The sequence below is a fragment of the Halichoerus grypus genome, chromosome 12 (assembly GCF_964656455.1).
Source record: "Halichoerus grypus chromosome 12, mHalGry1.hap1.1, whole genome shotgun sequence".
Taxonomy (NCBI): Eukaryota; Metazoa; Chordata; class Mammalia; order Carnivora; family Phocidae; genus Halichoerus; species Halichoerus grypus.
In genome coordinates this window covers 5,895,878-5,905,910 of record NC_135723.1, presented here as the reverse complement: position 1 = coordinate 5,905,910, position 10,033 = coordinate 5,895,878, and positions in this window count along the sequence as shown.

Sequence of the window (10,033 nt, the reverse complement as noted above, 5' to 3'; positions counted from 1 at the left end):
AAAAATCAACTATCGCTATATTAATTTTCTCAATCATTTGCTTGTTTTTAATTTCATTTTATTCTGCTAACATTTAGTATTTTTTCTTTACATTATTTTGCTTTTTTCTATTTAAATAAGGTATAACTCTCATTTTTTAATTAAGACCTTTCAGGTTTCGAATATAAGTGCTATTCAAATCCCTCTCAGCACAGCTTTGGCTGCATCTCATGTATTTTTATACTATGCATTATTATACTCATTAAGTTCTGTGTTTTCTTAATTCCTTTGAAATTTCCTCTTTGAATCAGCTTTTGTTCTGATGTTTGTTGATTAATTTCAAGTGTTTGGATGCTGCTGTTTATTTTTCCTGTTATTAATATCTAAATCAATTCTATTATGGCCACAGAACATACTTTATGTGATTTTAAGTCCTTTGAATTCTGTTTATGGACTAAGACACAGTCTCTCTTATTAATGTTCCATGAGGTTTTGAAAAACAAAAGCAAAAACAAAAATGTGTACCTCCTGTGTTCGGGTCGAATGTTCTATATGTGTGTTTAGACATTGTTGCTTGATGGTATTGTCAAATGTTCTGTATCCTTGCTGATTTTCTGTCTAGTAGTTTCTTCAATTGCTTAGAGTAGGGTGCTAAAGCTTCTAACTATAGTTGTGGGTTTGTTTATTTCTCTTTTCATCTTTTAGCTGATATTCATCATTCTCTGGGTCTTTCAGATGCCACTATGAGAGAACAATCTTTTTGACAGGGTCGGAAGCTGGAGTGAAAAGTCAGCTCTCCATTTGTCCCCGCAAAACCTGAAGAAGGTGTGTTTTTTCTCATTGTTATTTGGTTTTAGTTAGTTAGATATTGACAAAAGGATTTCTGTTCCTTTAAAGATTTATTTATTCATTTTTAGAGACAGAGAGAGAGCGAGCAAGGGGAAGGGCAGAGAGAGAGGGAGAGAGAGAATCTTAAGCAGGCTCCATGCCCAGTGAAAAGCCTGATGCAGGGCTCCATCTCACGACACTGAGATCACGACCTGAGCTGAAATCAAGTCAATACTCAACCGACTGAGCTGTCCAGGCAGTCCGACTTCTGTTCTTTTAGTCCACCATGTTCCCCGTACTTTGGCTAGCAGGATAGGCAGTAAGTGGGAAGCAATAGTATGTGGGAGGCAATAAGGACACCTCAGAATCTCATTACTGTTTAATTTCTTAAGTCCCAACACGCCTAGAGAGCCCACCTTCTCCATTCCACTCTTCAGAGTCTCCCTGTGGGAACTCACAATGCCTGGCTAGCTAAGATATGATAAACACAATCCTCCTGGGAGAGGCTAGTTGAAAAGCAAAGAAGGAGTGAGCAGAAAACTGGGCCTCCTTTTAGGTTTCTGGGCTGAAAACAGCCAGATCCTAATTGTGGCTCAACACTATCTCCCAGGCGACAAATGCTTAACTTAGGTTAGACATAAATCCTTAATAGTTACCTACTCCCTACCTGCAGGTCACAAACACAGATAGTTCTAATCACACAATGCCCATAAATGTCACTTCCCTAGTTACTAAAACTTTACATTCCTTTCTGATCTTGAATCTTTGATAACATGCATAATAAAAATGGAAGTAAACCTTGGTTCAGGACTTTTCTCCACTAGATCATCTGGTCCCTCAGCCTTCTCCTTTCTCCTACTAAGGTGTCTGGACTAATCTTTTCATTTGCCACCTCAGGGTTTGCTAGCCAAACATGACATCTCCCCACAGTGATTTATTGCATTATGTCCAGGGTTTTCTATTTGTAAGAGGGAGGACTTAGGAGGAATGAAGTTACCTCTTGGCCTGAAAAGCTGATTATTTTATCAGCCTTTGTCACTCAAAGCTCTCCTTAGTTTTGCTTTTAAACAAATTTATGGTTTAAAATGTAATTGGCCTAAGTAGCCTGTAATCCTGGGCATTTTTAACATGCTCTGTTCTCTTTCAGTCCTTCCTACAAATTAACCATCTCTCCTCTGAGCTCATTTCTCATGCTTTCTTTTCTTTTTTTTTTTTTTAAGATTTTTTATTTATTTATTTGAGAGAGAGAGAATGAGAGAATGAGAGACCGAGAGCACGAGAGGGAAGAGGATCAGAGGGAGAAGCAGACCCCCCGCTGAGCAGGGAGCCTGATGTGGGACTCGATCCCAGGACTCCAGGATCATGACCTGAGCTGAAGGCAGTAGCTTAACCAACTGAGCCACCCAGGCGCCCCTCATGCTTTCTTTTCAATTGCAATTTATAGTAATCAACTCATACCATATATGTTCTTGTTTATTCAATCTCTCCTTTTTTTTATTATGTTAGTCCCCATACAGTACGTCATTAGTTTTTGATGTAGTGTTCCATGATTCATTATTTGCATATAACACCCAGTGCTCATTACAACACGTGCCCTCCTTAATACCCATCACTGGGCTAACCTATTCCCCCACCCCCTACCGTTTGCATCCCCATGGATGGAACTGGAGGGGATTATGCTAAGTGAAATAAGTCAGGCAGAGAAAGACATTTATCATATGGTTTAACTCTATATATGGAACATAAGGAATAGCACAGAGGACATTAAGGGAAGGAAGGGTAAACTGAAGGGGGGGAATCAAAGGGAGAGATGAACCATGAGAGACAATGGACTGCAGGAAACAATCTCTCCCTTTAAATATACAATTGAGACATTATCTCCTTTCAAGATCCCTCAGGCAAGTGTGTTAGCAAATGTTTCCCACTACATGAAAGGATCACCATCATATCATCCTCTGATGTAAATTTCTTCATCACCTGTTAGCTGAGAACTAAGCCAGAGCATCACATTTTAGGTTTTTATTACAGAAACATGCATCTGTAAGAGCCAACTTCTAAATTAATCAGGTAGCCAACAGTCTCAAAACTCCATGGCTGAAAGCAAAAAAACTATTTCTATTGTTATACATTATAGCACAGTGGGCCAGTGACTCTGCATTATGTTGTGGGAGGGCTGACAACACGGTCTCCATCTTTGGCCCTCCATCTTTCCAATGCCTACACAATGACCTCCCTCAGGACTATGTGTTCCGGGCCCATAGTAGTTAATGTGTGCTCTGACCGGAATTTGAGACTTGTTCTGATCATCCCTTAAGGGGCGCACAGAAGGTTCCACTTTAGATAACTAGGAGAGGTGACTAGGGCACAGAAGGCCCCCCCTGTAGATAACTAGTAGAGATGAACAGCATATAGAGGGTCTCACTGTAGATAACTAGTAGAGATGACCAGCACACAGAAGGCCCCACTTTAGTTACTAGTAGCGATGACTGGAGCACAGAAGGCCAAATCTAGATTACTAACCTTTGATCTCACCACAATGCCACTTGCTCTATAAAAGCTGTGGGTTAAGGTCTGGACTGGGCAGAGAATGGCTGTATAGTTCCTGGATTGTTTGTCTGCCTGATCACTCCCTGTTAGTATGTTACCCTCAGTAAAACTCTGTGTAAAAGGTATGAAAGAGCTTGCTTCATTTTTCCACCTCAAAGTGCCTTCTCAGTCTGGAGGATACTTTACTGTCCCTTCTCCACCCTTCTAATACATTCCATGCAATAACAACCCTCTTGAAAGTTCCCTCTTTTGCTGTGAAAATGAATATATGGCAAAGTTAAAGCTGTTAAAGCTTTAACCCAGTTAAAGTTAAAGCTTTAACCCAGAAGTGATGGATGTTACATCTACTCACGTCTTTGATCATAACTAAGTTTGAGGAGGAAAGTTAATTGTCACCACACGTCTAGTGGGAGAAAACATTAGTTACTATGAATAGCCTTAGTGGCTTCCACATTAATGAAAAGAAAGGACTCCCAATCCAGAGATATTGTATTTTAAGCTATATACAGTATCTAGATGAAATTTAAGGGTTGTTGTCTTTGGGTTAGAATTACTTTGTTCTATGTTTGGGAAGAAGGGTGATGTGGGTAATGGTTATCTACAAGGGTTGGGGTGTACTAACTACTGTTGGTAGTTTAAAAAAAAAGCCTTATCTTCTTTTTTATTGAGTTTTATTTGAATTCCAGTTAGTTAATATACAGTGTAATATTAGCTTCGGGTGTACAATTTAGTGACTCAACACTTATGTACAACACCTGGTGCTCATCACAACAAGTGCACTCCTTAATCCCCATCACCTATTTAACCCAGCCCCTCACCTACCTCCCCTCTGGTAACCTTATCTTCTTGTTCTGTATTAAACAAAATCATAGTTTAGAGTAGGAAAATAATGTCTTAATTAAAAATAAGAGTAGCAATGATTATATATCCTAATTGGTATTTTCAGAAGCATTGTGGTTGTTTTGATGTAATGGGTCTAATAATTATCAAGCAACCATTGACTTTTTTGCCTTTTTTTTTCCCTAGAGATGGAACAATTGTTATGTGATCATGAAGATAAAAATAAACTACTATGGGGCGCCTGGGCGGCTCAGTCATTAAGCGTCTGCCTTTGGCTCAGGTCATGGTCCCAAGGTCCTGGGATCGAGTCCCACATCAGGCTCCCTGCTCAGTGGAGAGCCTGCTTCTCCCTCTCCCACTCCTGCTGCTTGTGTTCCCTCTCTCTCTGTGTCTCTCTCTCTGTGTCAAATAAATAAATAAAATCTTTAAAAAAAATAACCTACTATGTATGGCAAAAGAGAATATAGAAGAGCCAGGGTACATGCTAGTATCACAGAGCCAATCATTTATTCCTGGACTAGCAACACTGAGACTTCTAATGATATGTGTGGGAAAAAAAAAATCCTAAATGATTAAGTTAACTTATCTGAATTTTAGTTGCATGCAACTTATTTGATACAAAATCTAAATCTTCTCTATCTACTATTTAGTCAACCCAACTATATAAATATAAATAAATAAAAATAAAAATGTGCATATATGTGTATAAATACAGATAAGTAGATATAGATATAACCAGAGAGACAGAGAGAATAAGAATTATGTAACTTGTCCCCAATCCACAATTACAAAGGGGCAGAATTGAGATTTCAAGTCTATATGGCTATAATGTATATTTTCTGTTACAATTAAATGCCTGATGTGATTGATCAATCGGTTGATCAATCTATGTGTTATTGTCTACAAAGACCTTTTTAAAAGTTATCTATTAAAAACTTTCCAAAAGTATTTGAAAAATTATAGACACAGAGAGTGCAGATCAACACTTCATTATCTCAATCTCAATGTCCCCCATAGTTTTGCACAGCCAAGTATTAAATTGTGAGGTTTCTTAGTATCAAGCACTTAATTCACATGATTTTAGGTAACAGAGAAACAACACTGTATAAAAGGAGAACAATGACAAAAGAAGGATTTTCTTGTATCCAGTACTTTACAACCACAAATCTAGGCTTTATGGGATGAGGCATAACTAACTCAGAATAATCAATAATGTTACATTTTTGTCTTTTTTTTTCTTAAATGATTTGAAAGGTACTAAAACTTATGGATGAATGCCAACTCATTAGAAAATACAGCTACACTCCAAATAAAACCAATCAAGCAGCACAGTCAAAAAATTAAAAAAAGAGAAAGGCTTTAAATCATTGTCCATTGTATATTTTAAATTTACCAGATTATTTTTTTTAATAATTTAATGTTTTCTGCCAAAGATATTACAAGTTATTTAAGGATATTTTTTAGATAGTCCTATATTTTCAACTTTAAAATCAGCCTTCAATCATCTTATCAAATATATAAGATCTATGTAATAGAAAACCCAAAAGACTCCACTCCAAAACTGCTAGAACTCATACAGGAATTCAGTCAAGTGGCAGGATATAAAATCAATGCACAGAAATCAGTGGCATTTCTATACACCACCAACAAGACAGAAGAAAGAGAAATTAAAGAGTCGATCCCATTTACAATTGCACCCAAAACCATAAGATACCTAGGAATAAATCTAACCAAAGAGGCAAAGGATCTGTACTCAGAAAACTATCAAATACTCATGAAAGAAATTGAGGAAGACACAAAGAAATGGAAAAACGTTCCATGCTCATGGATTGGAAGAACAAATATTGTGAAGATGTCAATCCTACCTAGAGCAATCTACACATTCAATGCAATCCCCATCAAAATACCATCCATTTTTTTCAAAGAATTGGAACAAATAATCCTAAAATTTGTATGGAACCAGAAAAGACCCCAAATAGCCAGAGGAATGTTGAAAAAGAAAAGCAAATCTGGCGGCATCACAATTCCGGACTTCCAGCTCTATTACAAAGCTGTCATCATCAAGACAGTATGGTACTGGCACAAAAACAGACACATAGATCAATGGAACAGAATAGAGAGCCCAGAAATGGACCCTCAACTCCGTGGTCAACTCATCTTCAACAAAGCAGGAAAGAATGTCCAATGGCAAAAAGACAGTCTCTTCAACAAATGGTGTTGGGAAACTTGGACAGCCACATGCAGAAGAATGAAACTGGACCATTTCCTTACACCACACACAAAAATAGACTCAAAATGGTTGAAAGACATAAATGTGAGACAGGAGTCCATCAACATCTTAAAGGGGAACACAGGCAGCAACCTCTTCGACCTCAACCACAGCAACTTCTTCCTAGAAACATCGCCAAAGGCAAGGGAAGCAAGGGCAAAAATGAACTATTGGGACTTCATCAAGATAAAAAGCTTTTGCAAAGCAAACAGTCAACAAAACCAAAAGACAACTGACAGAATGGGAGAAGATATTTGCAAATGACATATCAGATAAAGGGCTAGTATCCAAAATCTATAAAGAGCTTCTTAAACTCAACACCCAAAGAACAAATGATCCAATCAAGAAATGGGCAGAAGACATGAACAGACATTTTTCCAAAGACATCCAAATGGCCAACAGACACATGAAAAAGTGCTCAACATCGCTCGGCATCAGGGAGATCCAAATCAAAACCTCAATGAGATACCATCTCACACCAGTCAGAATGGCTAAAATTAACAAGTCAGTAAATAACAGATGTTGGCGGGGATGTGGAGAAAGGGGAACCCTCCTACACTGTTAGTGGGAATGTAAGCTGGTGCAGCTACTCTGGAAACAGTATGGAGGTTCCTCAAAAAGTTGAAAATAGAGCTACCCTATGACCCAGCAATTGCACTACTGGGTATTTACCCCAAAGATACAAATGTAGGGATCTGAAGGGGTACGTGCACCCCTATGTTTATAGCAGCAATGTCCACAATAGACAAACTGTGGGAAGAGCCAAGATGTCCATCGACAGATGAATGGATAAAGAAGAGGTGGTATATATATACAATGGAATATTATGCAGCCATCAAAAGGAATGAGATCTTGCCATTTGCAACGACATGGATGGAACTGGAGGGTATTATGCTGGGTGAAATAAGTCAAACAGAGAAAGACATGTATCATATGACCTCACTGATATGAGGAATTCTTAATCTCAGGAGACAAACTGAGGGTTGCTGGAGTGGTGGGGGGTGGGAGGGATGGGGTGGCTGGGTGATAGACATTGGGGAGGGTATGTGCTATGGTGAGTGCTGTGAATTGTGTAAGACTGTTGAATCACAGACCTGTACCTCTGAAACAAATAATACATTATATGTTAAAAAAAAAAGAAGAAGATAGCAGGAGGGAAAGAATGAAGGGGGGAAAATTGGAGGGGGAGATGAACCATGAGAGACTATGGACTCTGAAAAACAAACTGAGGGTTCTAGAGGGGAGGGGGGTAGGAGGATGGGTTAACCTTGTTATGAGTATTAAGGAAGGCACGTTCTGCATGGAGCACTGGGTGTTATACGCAAACAATGAATCATGGAACACTACATCAAAAACTAATGATGCAATGTATGGTGATTAACATAACATAATAACAAAAAAAAAGATCTATGCAATAATCTTTACAAAGACCTAAATATATGACAAAGTAAGAATTTCCTCCACTCCATTTGCTTATACATCCTCAACACACACAAGTGATTGAGCAATGCTCCTGGCTTCATGAAGAGTTGAGAATGTGTGAAAATCTTCCCAATTCTTTCTTCAAGTTAATCTCTTTGAAAAACAAAACTCTTCACTTCTTCACCCTAGAGGCCTAAACAAAGACCTTGTCCATGTAACTGTGAGTTTAATTAAGTGCAATAAATACTGAGGACTGTGTTCTACTTACTTTTGAATATCTATAACAATGCATATAGAAAAGTTCATTAGCACAAATGTTCAGCTCAATGAAATCTCACAGAATGAATCCACAGAAGCATCAGCAAAATCAAGAAACAGAACAAATATCACTTTTCCTACTTGTGTCTCTTTCTAATAACAACACACCCTCCTCAAAAGCAATTATTATCTTGAATTTTAAATATATATATATATATATATATACTTTTTTTTTATTTCATATAAGTGGAAAAAGAGACTATGCATTGTTTTAATTCGCTTCTTTTGTTCAATATTATGTTTGTGAGATTTATTCTTTGTATATAATTCATATTCATTTATTTTAATAGCCATATGGCATATATTTGTAGTATTATTGCAATAATTATGTATCCACTCAACTTTGGAAATGCCTCTGGGTATTTCCAGTTTGGGACTATGATGCTGCAATGAGCATTCATGTAATTGCCTTTTGGTACATATGTGTATGCACTTCTGTTGAACACATACCTACCGACAAGTGGAATTACTGACTCGTTGAGTATACATATGTCAACTATATGGATACTGCCAAATCTTCTTCCAAAATGACTGTATCACTTTATGTCACCATCAGCAATATAACGGAGATCCAGCAGTTCTCCATCGTCTCCAGCATGTCTTGTCTATCTTTTTGTTCGTTGCAATATACAGCTGCAATTTTTAATTTCCATTTCCAATTATCTTCATATGTCTACTGGTCATTTGCTTTTTTGCTTTGTTAATTTGACTTTTGACAAATAGTTCTTATTTTTAACATAATTCAATTTAGCAATACTTTCCTCTATGAAAAACTTATTTTGTCTCATGAGTAAGATATCACTTACTACTTCAGACATGCATAGGGATGGTAGTGTGGAGGGAAAGGGATTATAAAGATTTTCTATTACATTATTTATATAGACATTATTACTTTTTATTAAAGTATAATTGATGTAAAACATTATATCGGTTTCAGGTGTATACATATTGATTTGATATTTATATACATTGTGAAATAATCACCACAATAAGTCTAGTTGCTGTCTGTCACCATACAAAGTCACAATTTTTTTTTCTTGTAATGAGAACTTTTAAGATTTATTCTCAGCAACTTTCAACTATGCAATACATTATTGAATACATCCACCATGCTATATATCACATCCCCATGACTTATTTATTTTGTACCTGGAAGTTTATATTTCTTGATCCTCTTCACCCATTTCACCAACACCCCAAAACCTCTGGCATCCACCAATGTATTCTCTGTATCTATGAATTTTTGTTTTGTTTTGTTTTGTTTCTTTCTTCTTCTTTTTAATTTCCACATATAACTGAAATAATGATATTTTTCTTAGCCCCATTTCATGTAAGTTCATTTCTGGGGATTTAACTTGTTCTTTCCTTTGGAACATATTTCTCAATCTTCTCATTTCACTTGACCCTCCATTTGTGTCTATATATTAGGCAAAACTGTCATCTCTTCTAATCTTGAAGTAGTGGCCTTGTGTAAGTGATGAACCTTGTCCTAGCCCTTGGTTGTCTCTGGAAATTTTTTGATTGTCAAACAGCCTGATTTATCCTCATTAGGAGCCAGTTGTTGAGCATGTGCCAAGGCCTGTGTGTGTTCCAGAGGGAGGAACCACAGGCAGCACTAATTTCAGGATGATTGGAAGCTAGACCTTCACAGTGCAGTTTGTAAGGTATGCAAACATATACAGTTCTGTGGGACTGCTGGCCTCCAGACCAGTTGATCTGGAGATGTTCCATTGGTGATAGTTTCAAAAATCAGAGTTCCAGGTGGGTGTATGGGTTCCTTTCTCGGAGGTCCTGGTGAGTTGTAGTGAGGTCAAGGAGGATGCAAAGATC